At 41.2% G+C, this 21,609-nt stretch overlaps 1 protein-coding gene across 1 annotated transcript in view; it reads right to left on the bottom strand.

The window, feature by feature from the left end:
• Window positions 1-21,609, bottom strand: part of LOC101157521 (plectin) — a 194,012-nt gene that overhangs the window by 145,206 nt on the left and 27,197 nt on the right. The window lies entirely within an intron of this gene.

Here is a 21,609-nt window from a genome sequence, read left to right on the forward strand (position 1 = left end):
GGCTGTCTGGGGGGAGTGGGGATCAATCCCCCAACCCTTCGGTTGTTGGACGACCTGCTCTACCGCCTGAGCTAAACTGCTGCCCATGGGTTTGGTTATGGACACAACTTTAGAAAAACCCTACTGAAACCAACACATAAAGCAAAATCTCAATGCTTTTATTTGCATAGTCTGGACAGTGCATCAGTAAATTGTTGCTATACAACGCTAAAAGCAGCTGCTGTGTCAGAAATCATGGCAGTTCAACTTTGATTGTGACCCAGCTATCCAGAGATTGTCAGACTGCTACAGATCTTCTTTTGCCTTTCAGAATTTCCTTTCAGGGGTGCCACAGCCAATCTCTCCATCCCTCTGATTTGCATATTTGGATTCAACGTTGGATGCCCGTCCTGACTCAACCCTCTGTATTTATCCGGGCTTGAGACCAGCACAGTGAGACCCCCCCTCCCTCTTTTTTTTTGGCATGAAACTTGAAAGGCTGAGCATTACGCCTATAGACTGTTGTGTGACCACACACAATCTGTCGTTTGTGCTTGATTTCTTGAAATCAACGACCCTCTTGAAAATGAGATCTTCCATGTGTAGGGGCTTATCCTTCCACTTTAGTTTAATTGTGTAAATAAAATAACCTAATTAATAAATAAATAAAGTATGGCGGCTCATCTTCATTAAACACCAGAGCAGATTTGTTTGTTTGTCTGCAGCTATGGTAGCAATGACATTTTGATCACACCAGGACCAACACAGGACCTACTACTACTGAAGATCTAATTAGGAAAAAAGAAATAGAGGTCTTCCAGGCTTTTTAGTCTTTCCTGCTAGTAAAAATTTAAATCATTAATTGGTGAATTGAATCCTCACACTGTTTTTTGACAAACGAAATCAGCATCGTCCAAAACAGCCGATTTCCCTCAATGACTGTCAACCAGCAATCAAACAGAATCAAAAATGATTTTTTTTTCCCAGGTTTTTTTAATGATTGACCAACAACTAACAATCAGTGTCTTTATTCAGAAATGTTCCGTTGAACAGTCCTTCAGTTCAGTTCTGCTTCCGTGCTCTGATTAAAGCAGGCTGGTAGCCCTGCTGTGGACATGCAGACCAAACATTCCTTCTGTCTGAGGTCATCCAGCCAGTCAAATCTGCAGCCCAATGTACCGGCTTAGAGGTTGGGGCAGCGGGCAGCCGTCAGCAGGACAGCAGCCTCCCCACTAAGACAGGCAGTGTGTGCTAGTCTTTGAAAAACAATCGAGCCAACAGCCTGAGCATTACAGAGTGAGGCCGTTCAACTGCAGGTATTGTGAGGCCAATGGGATTGTTTAAGAACAGATAGCACGGCTTTACTTCATTATTGGACATTGCAATGTTTGAATTCCGTAACTGAGTGAACCAAAGTGTTTGGCAAGAATAAAAAGGGAGATAAAAGGAAAACAAAGAGGAAAGTTATGCTGCAAACACATGGGTGAGCAATTTTCTGATGTGATGATGTTATCTTTGGATAACAGGAGAAGTGAAGGAGAAGAAATTGAGGCCACATAACTTTTTCACACAAACAGAAGCAAGAAGCTGTTCTGAGAACCAGATGAGTGGTAACAGAAAGAAAGTTTCATACAAGCAGCTTTTTCTCTGGAGAATGGAGCAAAGGAATCCATCAATTCAAAGAAAATCTCTGAGCAGCACAAAAAAAGGCTGCAATCCCATGAGATCCCCCACCCACGCTGTGATTAATGGGCTATAACTCAGCTTTGGTTTGTGGCTGCTGGAACAAGCTGATCACTGGAGAGATGTTGTCATCTCAGCCTTATTTAGATGTGACCATCAGCTGCTGAGAAACAAGGGGCTTGCCCAACTTCTCATCCTGGAATCCCATGCTGAGCTCAAGGACTTTTCCACAGAGATGATGCATTATCATCACATCTTGGAGCTACTGTTTCATCCGATGTTGATATGATGGACCACTAGGGGCAGTGCTAAATCAATAAAGTCAGACAGAGAAAGAAGGGATCAGCTTTTATGCTTCTTTTAAAACAAATAACAAGAGCAAAGAGGGATCATGAAGACTCAGGAAACTCACAAACGCAATAAACGGAAAAATGCAACTGAGCCACGTAATGAGTAGAGATTTTTGTTTAAGTTGATATTTTTTGTCATCAGACCTCAATTGTGCTTGGTACTGTTGGTCTTGGTGAGCTTTAAGAGGAAGCGTAGGTGTACATTTGATTTGTTTTACATTTATGAATTAAATGATAAACTCTGCGTCACATTCCCTAATTGCTGCAGTCAATAACCTGACTGCTTGTCCTTAGAAAGATGTTCCAGGAAACGTGAGTGTCTCTTCTCTGTTCTCTCAGAACCAACCCTGTCATAGCAGATGTTTGTTCTTTGTGAGTCTGCTTCTGCTGGAGGTTTCTTCCTTTGACTTCCACTTAGGCGGATTTTTCTTCTCTGTCACCTTGTACGCTTACAACCAGATCTTATACAGAACAAGGGAAAGGTACTTCTCTGAAATCATTGGAAGTTGCAGCAGCAACTCTCGTGTCCTGTTCACAACAGTAAATAGATTAACTAACCCTCCAACCCAGCTACCAATAGAACTAGTTTGCACACCTAAATGTAATGAGTTTGCTGTATTTTTTAATGACAAGGTTCAGGGCATTAAAAAAGCCATCAACTCCACAACACATATAACTATCGAACGGCCACCTACTCACTCTAAGCTGACTCACTTTGTACCTGTCACTGACCAAACTGTCCAAGAGACCATCACCCGTCTGAGCTTGTCTACATGCTGCCTTGATGTGTTACCCACTAGATTTCTAAAGTCTGTCTTGAACAGTGTGTTGCCATCAATTACTCAAATAGTTAACATGTCTCTTCAATCTGGAATATTTCCAGAGGCCTTAAAAACTGCAGTCATTAAACCTCTCTTGAAGAAGAGCGGTCTTGATCCCACTGTACTGAATAATTACAGACTTATCTCTAATCTGCCATTTTTAGGAAAAGTCCTTGAAAAAGTTGTCTACCAACAGCTCACTGATTTTCTCTTATTAAATAATTCATTTGATGTTTTCCAGTCAGGTTTTAGACCCCATCATAGCACAGAAACTGCTCTTATCAAGGTAACCAACGACATCCGCCTGAACACTGATGATGGCAAAGTCTCTGTCTTAATCCTGCTAGACCTGAGCGCTGCCTTTGATACTGTTGATCATGGGATCCTTTTGCACAGACTCCAAGACTGGGTTGGCATCTCTGGATCTGCCCTAAGTTGGCTCAAGTCTTATCTAGAAGACAGGAAATATTTTGTTGAAATTGGGAGTTGTGTCTCAGACTACATGGCCTTGACTTGTGGTGTGCCCCAGGGATCGATCCTGGGACCCCTTCTGTTCAACCTCTACATGCTGCCACTAGGGCAGTTAATACGCAGTAATAACATATCTTATCACAACTATGCAGATGATACTCAGATCTATGTGTCACTGACAACAGGTGAATATGGGCCGGTGGATTCACTCAGCCACTGCCTCCAACAGATCAGTGCGTGGATGCAGAACAACTTTCTCCAGCTAAACTCAAACAAGACTGAAGTTATTATTTTTGGCCCACAGAAACAAAGAGAAAGAGTCAGTAGCTACCTTCATTCTCTGTCTCTTAAACCCTCAAATCAAGTCAGAAACCTAGGGGTAATCATGGACTCTGACCTGAACTATAACAGCCATATCAAGTCAGTAACATCAGCGGCATTTTACCATCTGAAAAACATTGCCAAAATCAAAAACATAGTGTCAAAACCAGACCTGGAGATACTTATTCATGCATATGTCTCCAGTAGGTTAGACTACTGTAACGGCCTGCTCACCGGCCTCTCCAAACGAGCTGTAAAACAGCTTCAGTACATCCAGAATGCTGCTGCTCGAGTCCTGACCAAAACCAGGAAGTATGATCACATTAGTCCTGTGCTCATGTCTTTGCACTGGCTCCCTGTACCTCAAAGAATAGACTTCAAAGCAGCTCTGCTTGTGTACAAGTCTCTCCATGGCCGAGCACCAAAGTACATCTCTGACATGTTAGTGCCATATGAACCATCTCGTACTCTGAGGACCTCAGGGGCCGGCCTCCTGTTGATTCCCAGAGTCAGAACTAAACAAGGGGAATCAGCGTTTCAATATTCTGCAGCTAAAATCTGGAACAGCCTCCCTGAAGGCGTAAGACAGGCCTCTTCTGTGTTCATGTTCAAATCTAGACTTAAAACATTTCTGTTTAGCCGTGTATATGACTGAAAGGTCCTATCTGCACTTTTCTTTCCTTTCCTTCCTTTATTTTTAAATCAATTTTCAAATTTTTTCTTTTCTTTTAAAGTAAATTTTACGTTGATTATTTCTATGATGTATTGTGATTTTAATGCATTTTTCTGTTTTGTGAAGCACCTTGAATTACTTTGTGTACGAATTGTGCTATACAAATAAACTTGCCTTGCCTTGCCTTGCCTAATACTTGCTCTGTTGGGGATTGCTCTCAAAACCCTTCAAAGTAATCTGGTGGTCATTAAAGATAATCTGACTTTGTTAGAATTATCTGGACTGAATTAGATAACAAAAATCTAAGCTGCTACGCTCTGTTTGGCATGTTATTTTGTTTGTTTGTTCTCTGTAGTACTTTGAGATTGAATTGGTTGTGAAGTTTAAAACTGAACTGAATTAAGACAGAGTCTGTAGAGCTGTAGTTTTGCTTGGTGTTGAATGGTTTGGTGCCAAGTTCTGTCTTTAGAAAGATGGAGGTTTTGAAACAGGACTAAGGGTCCATTCACATTGCCCTCTGCAACGTGTGTTCAAGCAAATACTTAACAATGAAAAGTCAACAGAAATGCAAGTATGTTCATGTTTGGCTTCAAAACTCTTACATTCACAGTCGCTACGCAGGCTTCTACCAATGTTTTTACATCTACATACAAAACACGGCCATTTTACACCTGTTGTAAGTTAGGCTAGGTTTAAATTTGACCAACCAGGGACTCTGATTTGGTAGTGACAAATGGATGATGTCCCTCTTCATTCACAAAAGTGCGAACCCTTTGAAAATTTATCACAGAGGAGTCATTAATAATTGCAATTTGTTCCCGGTCGGAATTCTATGACATCAAGTCTTTCATAAATCGGAATAAAGCTGTGAAAGAAAAAGCCTGAAGCAAGATTTGCACCACTTTGCTATTTCACACCAAGCACCTAACTGTAGGTGGTGGATATGCCCTAGTAAACAGTAGAAAAAGAAGAAGGAACCCCTCCCTGCTTGTCCGGTGTGAACAACATGGGCTAAGTAAATGTGCATTGTAGAATCCACGTTTAGCACTTTTGTTGAGCATGCCACATGTCCGAGCTGTGTACACAGCTTAAGACGGAAACACCAGTGACTCCACCTCAGAATGTCTACCTCATGGCTGCAGCTCTGAGGGAGAGCTACCTACTAGCAGCTGAAAGGTTGATAGTTGGATGCCTAGCTCCTGTAGCCACATGTCTGATTGTCCTTTGGCAAGACACTGACATAGTAGGTAACTGTGATGGATTAGGTAGAAAAGTGCAATAGAAACGATCACCATTTTTCAATCGAACAAAAATTCTGTGGTATTTTGTCATTATTGTTAACACATTTCTAATGCTAAAAACCTTTTACTGTGTGTTCAATTCTACATGTCTCCAAAGCAGAATGCAGTAGAGCTCCTCCCACAACAAAGACTAAATGCCAGTGCCAAATATCACAAATAGCTGTGGCCACAAAAGGGTTTACAAGATCAGCTATTGGGTTGATATTTTCTAAACAGATAAATCCATAATTGTAATAGTCTATTTTGCACTTCCTCTAATGGTTTGTTTAATATTAAATTATTGGATATTTAAAACATTTAAATGATATTTAAAACATTTAAAACATTAAAATGATTTTGTACTAATACTTTTCTCAAATAAAACCACTTTTTATACTGACAAACTGATTGAACACAGCTGCAGTTTTGAGAAGTCATTCTAATTGGAGGAATTCCTCAGACCCATCGACTCAACATGGCTCCCGTCTCAGTTTACATATGATACCTCCTCTGAGGAAACTGCTGCTGATACGGAATCCAAACATGGACCACATCAGTGGTGCCAACAGAATAGAAAGAGCTGCCAGGGGGATCTGTCATAATGTGCTTTTTAATATCCTTGAATAACACTGCCATTTCAGCTTCTTTTAAGCATCTTCCTCTTTTCATCTGCCCCCACACCCTTCAGTCTCTGCTCTGTATGACAGCAGCTTTCTGCTCATGGTGCCACTCTGGCTGCTGCCTCCAAAGCTGTGCTGCCAGGATGCCTTTGATAGACTTCTTTCAATTCTTCTCAAAAGTTTTCCTTGAACTGAAACTACTAATGTGACCGTCTGGGTTCTGTTACTGGCAGTCTTCTGCCTCCTAGTGGAAGCTACCAACATTTTGCACCACCTGCAATAGAAAGGCTTTTGTTCTCTGAAAGTACAGCTGTTGTTCATGAGCAGTCACAGAGGGACCACCTTTCCTGGCCTTTAGAAGTGGAACTGTGGCATGAATGTTAGGGCCAAAGCTAGTAGGTCACGTAACCTCTACATAACAACCTTTGACAGCTCTGCTACAAATCAATGTAACAGCTTAGCAAGACAGGAGCAAAACTTTACAATCATGGCTTATTCTACCCTAACTGCTCCAGTCAAAGTCATTTTTGACCACATTGAGTCCAGTCCAGCAAAGTTCAGCAGTGGTACTACAGGAAAACCAGAGTTACCACAGATTCAACTTTGAGATGGGAAAACAAACAAAAGGGCAATTGTTTTTGTTGTTTGTTTGTCCAGGGTTGTCATTTGACTTGTGGCCTAAGAGGTGGAGAGGGACACGCCCTTCAGAGACCAGCAACAGTCACACCAAAAGCATAAGAAGTCCTGCAGCATCTTTATCTATCAAACAAATCAGACCTTTTATGCAAGTCCAGCTTGTGGAGGCCTTTTTGGTGAACAGGGAAGTCTGTGCTGCCATTTATGGTAGTTTTAATGAACTGCATCTCTGTCAACACTGAAGGCTTGTGCTGCTGCTCATACGCTTTCCTCCCTTTTGGGTACTAGCTTCTCCTAAAAGAAGAGATTGCAGGGATATTTGCCAACTGTGTTTTCATAACTTGCACCTTGTGAAACACTTGCAGTCCCATGAGGGCTGTGCGGAAATTGCAGTGAGGAACTCAGCGTGCCGTCTTATGACAGTGCACGCAAATGTGGGGCAAATACCTCCCATGGTCAGCTGTGGGGGGGTGACCTGCTGGGACATTCCTGGCCTGTGGGGTGACAGTCAAACTGACTGTCTCCAGTTGCTCTGAATGCCAGTGACCAGTAATAAACTCATAGTCATTCAGTGTCAGGAAGTGACAAGACTGGCTGAGTAATACAAGGACAAACCCACAAGTTTTCACTCAAACATCGTTACGAATAAAAAAGCCATTCTTATTTTATGAGAAGGAAGTTTTGCTGGCAGTCAAGATGAGATTTTCCAGTTTTCCAGACAGATCAAGACAACTTTGAACATGCATAATATTACTTTCTAATCAAAAGCTTCTTGTCTGCTCTCACCAGAATTCCCCTTCACAGACGAGACAATTCCATCCATTCTACTTAGTGAAACAGATGTTATATAGATCTGTTTATTACAGCTTTGATCACAACTTAAACTGACAAGAACATACCTGCCATTGTATGGAACGCCTGTGATGATGATGACAATAGCAACAAACTTCCCTGAAAGATGTTGGTTAGTTGGTTAATGGTCTTGGTTTGTAACATGTTGCTGCAGTTTTAGTAGAGTCATCACAGAGTTATTAGTTGCTTATCACATTATTCATCTGAACTACAAAACTCTGTGCTTGATTTGCTCATTTTATGACATTTATGACTTTTTTAAAAATAAAAACGCTCCCTGTTGTGTTTTAATTGTGAAATTTTTAACCAAATTCCAACAACCTAAATGTCTTAAAAAGGCCATATTTCATGTTCATCTGAAGCCTCTGTTTCCAAAATCTCCTCTACATGGGCGTGGCCGTTGGTGCTGAGCTGAGTAGCCCCACCCTTAATCCCCCCATTCTGCAAGCTTTATCTTGCCTGAGAAAAGAGCTCAACACAAGCGGGGCGGGGGCACAAAGGATACCGACTAACAGTCTCTATTCTCCAAAGTTTCTCTTCAGTGATAAAAAAAACTGTGAAAAGTGACATTTTTGGTTCCAGGTCAACCCTTTTAGAACAATCTGCAAAATGACAAAATGAATGTGTGTGCCAGAGCCTGCTTAATGAAATGACACACCAAAAAGAACTTTGATAAAAACATAAAAAATGTCCGGCCGGGATTCTACTTTGCTTTATGTGTTGGCTACTAGTCTACTTTGAATGACATTAGAATTTAGGCTTCATTGCAGCAGCAACGTTCTCCTTCATAAGAAAAAGGCCACACGTACTCAAAAAAGATGATTTTCATCAGACGGGGACAGAGGGGGACAATATTTTGGATCAATCATTAAGGTCAAAAGTTGTGTAACGATAAAGTACAGTAGAATAGTTTTTAAAAACTATTCATATTCTGGGGCAGTGGATGTAGTCTACTGGCTTTTATTTTGTTTCTTTTTAAAAAAACAGGCTATTGGGGTCTGTGGGCATTCCGTAATATTTTACTAAAGAAACTTTTCTTAACCTAACTTGTAACAAAGCCTATACTGAAATAAATGTGTTTACAAACAGAAAACAAAAAAAAAACAGTCTACAATGTTGTGCTTGTGTTTGAAATAAACTGTAAAATCATCGTCTGGGTGTAAAAATCATAATGTGCTTTGTTTTGTTGCATTTCTACATCTACTTTAGAAATTCATAAACTCAATGTACACATGTTGATGTGGAACCTTTGACTGTATCTGAGAACTGGACCAAGTTAGTGAGATGTCATTCATAGAAAGTGGTTTACTTGCATTACGTCATCGAGTGGGAGTGACGTCCAAATACGAAGACACTTCCATAACTTGCTGTTTGGAGGGCTAAATGTAAGGGTTGGGAGAACCTGTAGGGGGATAATTTGTATTCATCCAATTTTTCTATGGCAACCACTTGAAAGCAGGCTCTGGAATATCTATCAATCATATTTTGAGTGTTCACCAGGCATCTGATTGAGCAGTTTATAACTCGAGTAACTTGCACTGAAGAAAAAAATATCATGAAAAAAGTAGGATGATCAAGAACTTGAAAAAAAAAGATATTAGTGCAAGAATAGTTATTTGAACAATTCAAATTAATTTTATTTCTATAGCACCTTTCATGTAAAAAATAGTTTAAGGTGCTGTACATAAAAACAACAAGAATACAGAAAACACCAGTCCCTATTCATGCAATAAAATAATTAAATAAGCCCCACACAATAAAATACACAAAAACAAACACAAGTAAAAGAGAAATGACTAAAGGAAAAAAAGCTAAAGAAGAGAGAACCCAAAATTATAATTATAATGACTGAATAACAGACGTTTATTTCTGAATAGAAGTGTATGGGATTTTGGCTTCCTGGACCCAGTGGATGCTTCCTGTTTGGAATGTGAAGGGGGAGGAGTCGCTCAGTCCAGTCAATGTGTGTGACACAGAAGCTTTGATGGGAAAAAAAAATCCTTCTATGGCTTTCCACAAAGTTATATTTTGTAGGGAAAACAAATTTTCTACCCAAATTGAACTTTGAGACTCAAACTCAGAACACAGCTCCTCACATATGCTTGCAGTGTTCACAAAGCTGAGATTTCATGCAGAGTTTCACATCAGGCGAGTTAATGGCCTAAAGCGTTTCTGTTCTACATCCAGTTGGTTTAAAAGCTGGTGCCAGAGTTTTTACCAGAACAAGGTCAACTGATCATTCCTGTTCACACTTGTTTTTAGATTTTTACAGCTAGTTTATACATCAACTAATAGTGTTAGAAACATAGGGGTTTACAAACCAGAGTTTAGATTAGCATAAAGAAAGAAAAAAGCTGGTAGAACCCAGAGTTAGAACCAAACAGAATTTTCTAACCGCTATGAGCTCAAATGTGCTTCAACTGTAATCATATTGAAATCACTGACTGCAAGGACCATACTGTCTTCGCACTTGGAACGATTTCACTGCCTTTCAGCGAAAATGTGTGACCCCCGCCGCATGCTCGAAAAGTCACCAAAATGTGCACACACCTCGGATAAATTGAAAATGAATTTTCCACAAAGTCAACGTCACCCCCCCGAAGACGATGACATCACTTCGAGCGATCCCGTCCAAAAAATAAATGAGCCGAAAATCGTGTATGGGGCCGAAAGAAATTTACTTCAAGACACAGTTACGAAAGCAAAACACACGTGTTGGGGATGTCACAAAGAAGTTTTGAAATCATTATGGGATGTCGACAAGACCTACGGCTTGGCGGCAATTTTGTGGCGAACTCTGAGAATAGCCGATTTTTGTGTTTTTGCACGGTATGGGAAAACAACACTTTTGTTTGAGCAATAGTTAGCATAATTAGCGTTTTAAGAAATGTGTTTTTCTGAGAGAGTTGATGACGCTGATCGCAATGCTAGCATTTTTAGCAACATTAGCTTAACCTCCATTGTTAACATAATTACCAGATGCAGCTTAGACAAACCTTGATAAAAGGTGGGCGGTTGGGCGGCGGTGCTGCGTAGATGTAGGCAGCGATGGCGCGGCTGTGGTGCGTAGAGGTGGGCAGCGAGGGAAGGGGCGGGTAGCGCCTGCGGGCCATCCAACGCCGCTTGCGGCTTTAATTATTAGTTATTATTAGTTTAAACAATATTAATGAATGTGTGTGATGCGTCTTTTTAATAAAGTTTTGGCCTAATTCTGCTGAAGTCTTTGTAAATCACTTTTTTAAATTGAATTCCCCACCTGGGTGAGTGTCGGAGTATGGAAAAAATGGAGGCCACACCAATGAATGGTGGGATAACTAAAATGTGGCTGAAACTTCACACCATATGGGGCGAGATGTCTGTCACACATAGGACACAGAAACAACATACAAACAACAAATAACAAACGCTAATTTAAAAGGTATACAATCAGGATTAGATACAATATTAAAACAGCATACAGCTTCTTTCAAAAGAAAACTGTTCACACTTTCCACTGTAATATTCATGAAATGAACATGAAAGAGTAGCAACCTGTAGTATTCCACTTTAGTGTGTTTTTGTTTCCACAATTATATTTTACAGCTCAGTAAAGCCTAGAAGCTAAAATCCCAGACCATTACAAGGCCTAATAAAGCACCGCAGCCCTGCCCTGCAATGCAAAGAATCTCACACACAACAGCTCTTTGCATGGGAAGAAGCAACACAGGTGTTAAGAGGTTTTCCAGAGAAAATGTGTTTACCACTCTCATTCCTCTCCTTCAAGCAATGACGCCACATGTTTCAGCCCCTGTAAAAGTTATAGAGGAACTGGAAAGGAGCTTACTAAACCCACAGAAAACCCAACCTGGGGGGTATACCAGAAAGCAGGTTATGCTAGCTCCCACGGTACGTTTGAGGCTAAAGAAGTGTACAACCACCGCTTTCGGTTCCAAAAACAGAGGTTTGTTTCAGGGTATGCTTAGTTCCCCTGGCAACTCATGCTCTGAACATTACCTGGTCTGGAGCAGGTTTAGTTGAAGGTTAGTTTGTTTTCAGAGAGGTGAAGCAGCATGGCGTGTCCATTTGAAGATGATTTAGTGGAAAAAGCTCAGATAATACTTTTTCCACCGTGAGAGGGTGATAAGACCACATATGGATGTTGGAAAGATAAACTTTTTACTTTGATCTAACTTATTTATTTGCTTTAGTTAAGATAAATCAATTCTTTTTAGTTAAGTCAGTTTAAAAATAAGACGTAGTTATCAGACATTTATTTTACTTACATTTACATTAATTCAATTAAGTAGGTGTAACTTTGGTGTTGGTGCTGCTGTTAGATCGGCACCGCAAAGAATTGTGGTATACCATTCCCTTTGCCTGTCTGGACGGATTTGGGTTTAAGTGTGGGTTTTTGACCAATTGTGTTTATTTGTTTAGCTGTTTAACTGTGTTTTGCCCAGCTATTTGTATTGTTATATTTAATTCTTTCTGCACCATGAGTGAGAGGGAGTGAGAGGATGATGAGTTTACATAGCACCCCTACTGCATAGTAGAGTAATGATAAATGCAGAGATATGGTAGATGGTTATATGATTCAAATCTATTTTGTTTCATTCATTTTATTGTTATAAAAATTAGAATATCTGCAGACATATGAGAGTTCAAGAATTACAATAAATTAAGATGGAAAAACTTTAACTGAATTGAAGTAATATGACATTTAGTTAGATAAATATGTAAACGAGTTGTAAAAAAATATTGAGTTGGATAGACGTAAGAAATTAGGTTGAATAAATTTAACTGAATTACTTTTTACCAATTAAATTCATTTAAGTTGGATAAGTTCTATGCGTCACAATGCAAATACGATCAGAAACCCGTGCGTTTACTTTGTCCGTTCCTTTATTCGAAGCAGAAACTCTATCTTTTGCCGATGCAGTAGTATTACTTTTTTGATAGACGTATAGTCTTCATATACAATCAAAAAAATCTCCGACCCCGTCTCACTGAAGTATAGCGCTCTCTTTTTTATCTTCACACGTTTCCATGGTGACCCCGGAAATTGGCGATCCATTGGGAATGTCTTTATGTACTTGTTGTGCACGTGCATTAACCCGGGGTTACCACGTCGAGTGTAATTACGCTAACTCATATCCGGTCTTTTGGAACCGACATACCCCGAGTAAGCAAGTTCAGGCGGATTTCAGCCAGACTTCAGGCTTAAAGTCAGGGTAGTTTAAACATGCTTCCTGGAATACCCCCCTGGTGACATGTAAAATAAACACATGACACCTGACATTACATCTGCTGGTCAGGCTCATCAAATGCAGCTGGAAGGAAACAAGAGGTCAGGTCGATTTGGGTCAAGACATAATATCTTAATCAGCAGAGCTGCTACTCTGGGATGTCAGGCTCAGGTTCACCTGTTCAAATAACAGATTGTTGCAAAACGAAGAGAATAAAGATACAGAGTCCAATGAGGATCAAAGCAAAGTGAAAATGGAAAGCAAAAAAAAGATTGGCTGTTTAAATGGCAGAAACGTTTAGCAAAGTGAATAAAATAAACATAACATACATATATATATATATATATATATATATATATATATATATATATATATATATATATATATATATATATATTATTTGGCTGAGGGGGTTCAGACCTATACCCCACTGCTGTTCTGCATAGGTCTGAACCCCCTCAGCCAAATAATCACCAAGACTGGCTATGGATACCGACTCAGAAATGGGGCCAACATCAGTCACCTCCTATACATGGATGACATCAAGCTATATGCTAAGAGCGAGCGTGACATTGACTCCCTGATCCACACCACCAGGATCTACAGTACTGACATTGGGATGTCATTCGGGCTCGAGAAATGTAGCCGGATGGTGACTAAGAGAGGCAAGGTAGTCCACACAGGAGGGGTCTCACCCCCAGAAGGAACAATAGCAGACATCGAGGACAGTTACAAGTACCTTGGAATTCCACAGGCAAATGGCAATCTGGAGCAGGCAACAAGGAAAGCTGCAACAGCTAAATATCTCCAACGAGTAAGGCAAGTCCTGAGAAGCCAGCTCAATGCTCAGGGCTTGTTCCTGAACTGCCAGGATGAGTGCTTCAGTGCTGTCCTGTAGGCCAGCCCTTTCTAGCCATCGGTAGGACTTCTTGATTTTAGCCACTTCAGTTATGGTTCGGTGGTACATCCCATGCAGGGGTTTGTCCTCCCATGAGGATCTGTCCTCCAGCACTGTATCCTCTGCTCTCCATTGCCTGAGACATTCACTGAGCACACTGTCAGTTGGAGCCTTGAGCTTGATGTATTCATGGATCTTGGATGTTTCATCCTGGATAGTGGCTCTACGCTCACTAGTCCTTCCTTGCGGCTAGCATACAGTCTCAGGGTGCTGGATTTGGGATGGAACCCTCCATTCATGTTGAGGAGCTTTTGTGTCTTAACATCCGTGGTCTGTATCTCTTCCTTTGGCCATCTTATTATTCCTGCAGGGTATCTGATAACTGGCAGTACATAGCTGTTTATTGCCCGGATCTTGCTCCTGCCATTGGGCTGGCTTCTCAGGACTTGCCTTACTCGTTGGATGTATTTGGCTGTTGCAGCTTTCCTTGTTGCCTGCTCCAGGTTGCCATTTGCCTGTGGAATTCCAAGGTACTTGTAACTGTCCTCAATGTCTGCTATTGCTCCTTCTGGGAGTGAGACCCCTCCTGTGTGGACTACCTTGCCCCTCTTTGTCACCATCCGGCTACATTTCTAGAGCCCTAATGACATCCCAATGTCCGTACTGTAGATCCTGGTGGTGTGGATCAGGGAGTCAATGTCACGCTCACTCTTAGCATATAGCTTGATGTCATCCATGTAGAGGAGGTGACTGATGTTGGCCCAATTTCTGAGTCGGTATCCATAGCCAGTCTTGTTGATTATTTGGCTGAGGGGGTTCAGACCTGTGCAGAACAGCAGTCGGGACAGACCATCACCTTGGTATATCCCACATGTGATGGACACTTGTGCAAGTGGCTTCCCATTGGCTGCAAGGGTGGTTTTCCACAGCTTCATTGAGTTTCCTATGAAGGCTCTTAGAGTCCTGTTGATGCTGTACAGCTCCAAGCATTCAGTGATCCAGGTGTGTGGCATTGAGTCATAGGCTTTTCTTGTAATCAATCCAGGCTGTGCACAGGTTGGTGTGTCGTGACCAGCAGTCTTGACCGACTGTTCTGTCAACCAGGAGCTGGTGTTCGGCTCCTCTGGAGTCTCTACCAATGTCGTTCTGTGTGTTGCTCCTGTATTGATCCATCTGCCTATGTATCTTGGTTGCAATGATGCCTGACATGAGTTTCCATGTTGGAAACTCATTGGATGGGACTGCACCCTTTGAGGGATCCTTCTGGATCAGGATCGTTTGCCCTTCCGTTAGCCATTCGGGGTAAGTCCCATCTCTTCGCAGCTGGTTCATTTGTGCCGCCAGGTGCTCGGGGAGTGCGGTGAGTTTCTTTAGCCAGTAGGCATGTATCATGTCAGGGCCCAGTGCTGTCCAGTTCTTCATACCTGAGACTCTTTCTTGGTTGTCTGTACGGAGCCCGTGTCCTGACATTAAGATATAAAAATATATCTTGTTCCCACAGATTAATATCTTGTTCCCACAGGTTATTATGTCGTTCGCACGAAATACTATTCCGTTCCCACAAGATACTATTCCGTTCCCTCAAAATACTATTCCGTTCCCTCGAAATGATTAACTCGTGCGAACGCAATAATTATGTCGTTCGAACGCAATAATTAATCCGTTCGAACGCAATAATTATTCACGTCTTAAGTCATTCACGCGGATATGCTCTCTGTACGCCGGCAAAACTAAGCCGCTTTCAGCGTTAACTTCCGTGTCTCTGTGACCCATATTCGTTCAAAAAAGGAACATGAAAAACAAAAATGATCACTTTATTACTGTCTCAATGAATATAAGAAAAATATCAAAAGATTTATGATAACTAGGCTGCTTTGTCATACGATAGCTCCTGCTAGGCTACTACTAGCGCCGCCGCAGAGCTCTTTGATGTATGCCGGCATTTGGGCAACTGGCTGGTCGGTTGACAGACAGCTGATATTGTAGTTTAGGGTCGAATAGGAATAATAATATTCAGGACTTGTCTTTTATTAACTTTAGCAGTCAGTTGCTTTACATTCGAAGGCTATAAGGATACATGCTAACTGACTAGCCGATCATTGATCCTGTTATTAATTTACGTCATAGATTTACAGCAGATACCTTCACATTTCTGTCTGTGTGTGTCTCATTACATTGCATTGAAGACACGCAGGATGTTTAAAGAACAGATTTATTTATTTTAAAAAGCACATAAGCATCCATCGTATTCACGTTCACATCATCTGGTACGCCCTCCGGTCATCTTGCTGCAAAAGCCGCTTCCTGCCGCTACTTCCGTGTCTCTGTGAGCATTCAATAGGGGTAAAAATAAAAGCAAGAATGGTCGATCTGTTATTTTCTCGATGAAAATCTGAAAAATATCATATTAAGCTGGCTGCTTCGCCTAAAGCACTTACCTTTAGCTCGTAGCATAACAACAATAGCAGTACTTCACGTTTCCCAGCATGCTCAGCGGCCAATCATTGGTCTTGTTGTTAGACCTTGGCCACAGGGACACGATGATTGGCCAATGATTGCAGCAAGGCATTCTGGTAAACGTGACGTACTGCTATTGTTGTTATGCTACGAGCTAAAGGTAAGTGCTTTAGGCGAAGCAGCCAGCTTAATATGATATTTTTCAGATTTTCATCGAGAAAATAACAGATCGACCATTCTTGCTTTTATTTTTACCCCTATTGAATGCTCACAGAGACACGGAAGTAGCGGCAGGAAGCGGCTTTTGCAGCAAGATGACCGGAGGGCGTACCAGATGATGTGAACGTGAATACGATGGATGCTTATGTGCTTTTTAAAATAAATAAATCTGTTCTTTAAACATCCTGCGTGTCTTCAATGCAATGTAATGAGACACACACAGACAGAAATGTGAAGGTATCTGCTGTAAATCTATGACGTAAATTAATAACAGGATCAATGATCGGCTAGTCAGTTAGCATGTATCCTTATAGCCTTCGAATGTAAAGCAACTGACTGCTAAAGTTAATAAAAGACAAGTCCTGAATATTATTATTCCTATTCGACCCTAAACTACAATATCAGCTGTCTGTCAACCGACCAGCCAGTTGCCCAAATGCCGGCATACATCAAAGAGCTCTGCGGCGGCGCTAGTAGTAGCCTAGCAGGAGCTATCGTATGACAAAGCAGCCTAGTTATCATAAATCTTTTGATATTTATCTTATATTCATTGAGACAGTTATAAAGTGATCATTTTTGTTTTTCATGTTCCTCTTTTGAACGAATATGGGTCACAGAGACACTGAAGTTACCGCTGAAAGCGGCTTAGTTTTGCCGGCGTACAGAGAGCATATCCGCGTGTATGACTTATGACGTGAATAATTATTGCGTTCGAACGGATTAATTATTGCGTTCGAACGACATGATTATTGCGTTCGCACGAGTTAATCATTTCGAGGGAACGGAATAGTATTTTGAGGGAACGGAATAGTATCTTGTGGGAACGGAATAGTATTTCGTGCGAACGACATAATAACCTGTGGGAACAAGATATTAATCTGTGGGAACAAGATATATTTTTATATCTTAATGTCAGGACACGGGCTCCGTATGTCTGCCACTGTGATGGTTACTGGATTCTGTTCGGGGAGGTTGCTATATTCCTTTCTCAGAGAGACCAGCCACTCGGCATTGCTGTTATGTGCTGTCTCTTTCTCCCATATACTTTTCCAGTACTGTTCAGTTTCTAGCATTGGTGGGTCTGCTCGGCTGTTTTGACCCTGCCACTGAGCGTACACTTTCGCAGGTTGAGTTGCGAACAGCCTGTTTATCAGTCTGGCTTCATTGTCTCTTGTGTACCTCTTTAGGCAGCTGCTCAAGGCTAGTAGCCTTTGTTTGGCAGTTTCCAGTGCTTCTTTGAGCCTCTGTCAGCTGACACACATCCCTCCGAGCTGCCTTGATTTTGGCCTCTAACCGTTGGTTCCTTAGTGGGTATTGTTTTATATATATATACACATGCATACACACACACACATACACACACACACACATACATATAAAATATATACACATATATACAACAAACCCCTGGTTGTTTGAATGCCTCTCCTATCTACAATAGCTTCATTTGCTCCCACTAGCTGCCATAAAGCATTCGACATTAAAAGACAAAAAGAACAGCAGCTTCTGTTTTGAAAAATTGCTGGATGTTTGACAGGAAATCCCGCAGATTGGCTGATCATCCTTTCAGCGCTCCTCTCTTCCTTAAAAGGCCTTTAATGGATCCCAGCAGAGTGCTGCTTATCCAGCTTTCCCCAGTGCAACCTCTGCCCTCAGCCACATGTCGCTGCTAAGCTATCGCCAGCAGCAGGATGCTGACACTCACAAAACTGAGATTAGAAAAAAGACCAATGCCCTTTCTTAATTTAAAGACTCACAAACACAACATGATTACGAAAAAATATGATCCTCTCTTACAGCTGCCTTTTACCTGGAACTGCCATATACATCCCTGTCTGCAAAGTTACACCCACCTCTGTGTGTTCCACCAGAACTGAGAACAGAGATAGCATTTTAGAAACAACTGAGAGGAACAACTTTCTAAGAGTGATGCTGAAAAACTCATCCATGCATTTGTTACGTCGAGGCTGGATTACTGTAACTCCTTGTTAGCAGCGTGTCCTAAGAGTTCCTTAAGAAGTCTCCAGCTTGTTCAGAACGCAGCTGCTAGATTGTTAGCTGGAACCAGCAGAAGAGATCACATCACTCCTGTGTTAGTTTCGCTCCATTGGCTCCCAGTTGATTCTAGAATTAAGTTCAAGATCCTCCTGTTAACCTATAAGGCCTTACATGGAATGGCCCCGTCCTATATTAAGGACCTCATAGTCCCTTACCAACCAATCAGAACACTTCGCTCGCAAAATGCAGGACTGCTTGTGGTTCCTAGAATTAGTAAAAGTACGGTTGGAGGTAGAGCGTTTAGCCACCAAGCCCCTGTCTTATGGAATAAACTCCCAGCTCATGTAAGAGAGGCCGACTCAGTTTCTACATTCAAAGCTAGACTGAAAACATTCCTCTTTGGACAGGCTTATTGTCAGACTAGTTAGTATTCAGAGATTATTTAACTTAATGTTAGTTTGTTTAAATTAAACTTAATAATAACTATTTCTTTTAAAAGGCTGCTAGAAGTTGAAGCTGGGGTAACTATGGTGCACTGGGGTTCTGTCCTCTTTCCTTTTTACTTCTACCCTTCCTCTCCTCTATTCTTGATCATAATTTATCATTTAGTTCTCCATGCCTCTGTTTGGTGCAGTGCGATTCATGTATTGTCCCTCTTTTCCTCTCCCCTCCTGGGGAGTGGGAGTGCTTCCAGACCCCAGTTGGCTCATCCGTGCTCCAGTTCCTGACCGTTTACCTCGCCTCTGCTCCTGCTCCCACACCTGGCTGTGGTTCCTGTCTCCGGCTCGACTCGCGCCTTTGACTGTCCCCACAACCACGGCTGGATGAAGCTCGTCTGCTGGACTTTATATATGTAGTTGTAGATTTAGATAAGTTAATTCTTCTCTAAGAGTTCTGGTAAATCGCCTGTCCGTCCTGGGGGAGGATCCCTCCTTCATGTGGGCACCCCTGAGGTTTCTTCGTTTTTTCCGGAATCCGGTTTTTTTGGGAGTTTTTCCTTACCGCGAAGGGGGGTCTAAGGGCAGGGATGCCAGTATAGCTTAGTCAGTTTGTTAGTTCATTTTAGTATTTTTCTATTGAACTCTTTGTATTCGTGATCCTTTTGATTTCATGTTTTACTTCGAAGCCCATCGAGACGACTGTTGTTGTGATTTTGGGCTATACAAATAAAATTGAATTGAATTGAATTGAATTGAGGAAAAGCAATAAAGTAAAAGTCAAAATGTCGACTTTGATCAAGTATCAATGTTTAGGGCTTTCTGTGCTGTATAAAGAAAATCAGTAAGAGTAGTTTTTTATGCAGTTTTTCAGCCAAAATCCAAAAACCTGTGTTGTTTTGTAGGACTCTGCAGAGCAGCAGACATTCAGCCTCAGAGTTGTGGGTGGGACCGTTAGCATGGAGCAACCCCACCCCCTTTTCCCCCCGTATTGCTGAGAGCAAAGCGAATAAAGACATACTCAGAAATGCAATTTTGAGCTTCCTTTTCTTTATATATGTCCTCTATCATCAGAAAATGCTAAAAACACCATAAACACAATTTGCATTCAACAAGAAATAGTGGTTGCAGCTTACTAGAAGTGTTTTTTAGTCACTTCTACAGTAACAGCATTTGACATGCTGTTGGTGTAGAAACCTCCCAGCTTTCACAAAAGCCAAGAAAAACCCCAAAAAGATGGGGCAGAGCAGAAAATATTATCCTTAATTTATCAAAATTCAGGAAGGCGACACAACAAGCATCAAAGCGTTATGACTCACAAGTCGGTGTGCTCACGTGATGATACAATAACAGCAATTATCCTTAAGATAGATTAGCACACAATTCAAAGAAGACATGCAACATGTCAGCTTCTAAACACTACAGTTTTGAAGCAGTTTTACTTTTAGCCTTTAACATATTGTGACAAAGTAGTTTTCTACTTGTCACCCGTCTGTCATAACTCATCACCTGTAAACACATAATGAATAATCACCTCTTTGATTTTTGTAATGTTTCTCTCCTTCTCTTCCTGTTGCCCAAGGAACAAAATGGTGGCCAAGGTCTTTTACTTACTGTTTAATAGTTGGGCACAGGAAGTGGAAAGAATTTGGATTTCTTTGTGTATACATTTTGTTGTAATGATTTCAGTTGTTTGTTTATTTATGTATGTCTTTATTTGCAGGACTTTTACTGTTTTATTTACAAGACATTTCTATCTTTTGTTGTAATTATTTGAAATGTTTGTTTAAATGTGACTTCCTTCCTGGGTGTGGCCAGCCAATTAACTGGAGCCCATAAAAGAGAAGGAGCTCAGTGTGAAGGGACGTGTGAGCTGTGCAGCCAGAGTGTGAGACCAGAGAATAAAACCTGTTCCTGAACTTAAGAGTCATCTGCCTCCTATGTACACCAGGCCACTCTTGTCACATCACATTGTGACACATATGATGATGAATAAGGTTTTTGTTTTCTCTGACTCAACCTAAACTTCTCGATAAAAACTGATTTGGTTGAGAACTACCCACAGCAGATGATCAAGACTGACAAAACATACTTTTTTTAATTGGTGGACTATACCATAACTATATTTATGGGCCACCCCCCTTGGGTCAGGCGGCCCAGTAACACAGACACGCTGGTACATGCTGTGATAGAGGACAGAGGGAAGACAGCCAAGCCTGTCCTGTCCAGCAAGCTGCAATTCAGAGCAGCCAATGACACATCAGTGAGCAACCTTAGAAAGAGCTGACTGATTATAACTGGGTTCTGATTCATTCAAAAGATATACCACATACTCAACCCAGCATCAATTTTTATTTCATGGTATTAGCAGGACGTTAGTTGTTATTTTATTAAAATTGACAGAAGGTAGTAGTCCACATTTTAGCTGTTTTTTCCAGCATACCTGTTGATGGCAGTTGATAAGACCTTTGAAGATTCATTAACTCTTTAACAGCTTTAGCTCCATTCTTCTGACTTCTGTAACTATTCAACGCTTTGTAATTCCAGCAGATTCTCAAGTGGAATAAAGCAGCTTTGCGATGATTTTCAACATTTTTATGTAAACAATGTCTTGGATATCGGTGCATAGGCGATCTGAAAAGCTGTTTTTTTCCGCGTGAGAACAAGCCGATTCACGCTGATCACAAAA

This window comes from Oryzias latipes, chromosome 16 (assembly GCF_002234675.1).
Source record: "Oryzias latipes chromosome 16, ASM223467v1".
Taxonomy (NCBI): domain Eukaryota; kingdom Metazoa; phylum Chordata; class Actinopteri; order Beloniformes; family Adrianichthyidae; genus Oryzias; species Oryzias latipes.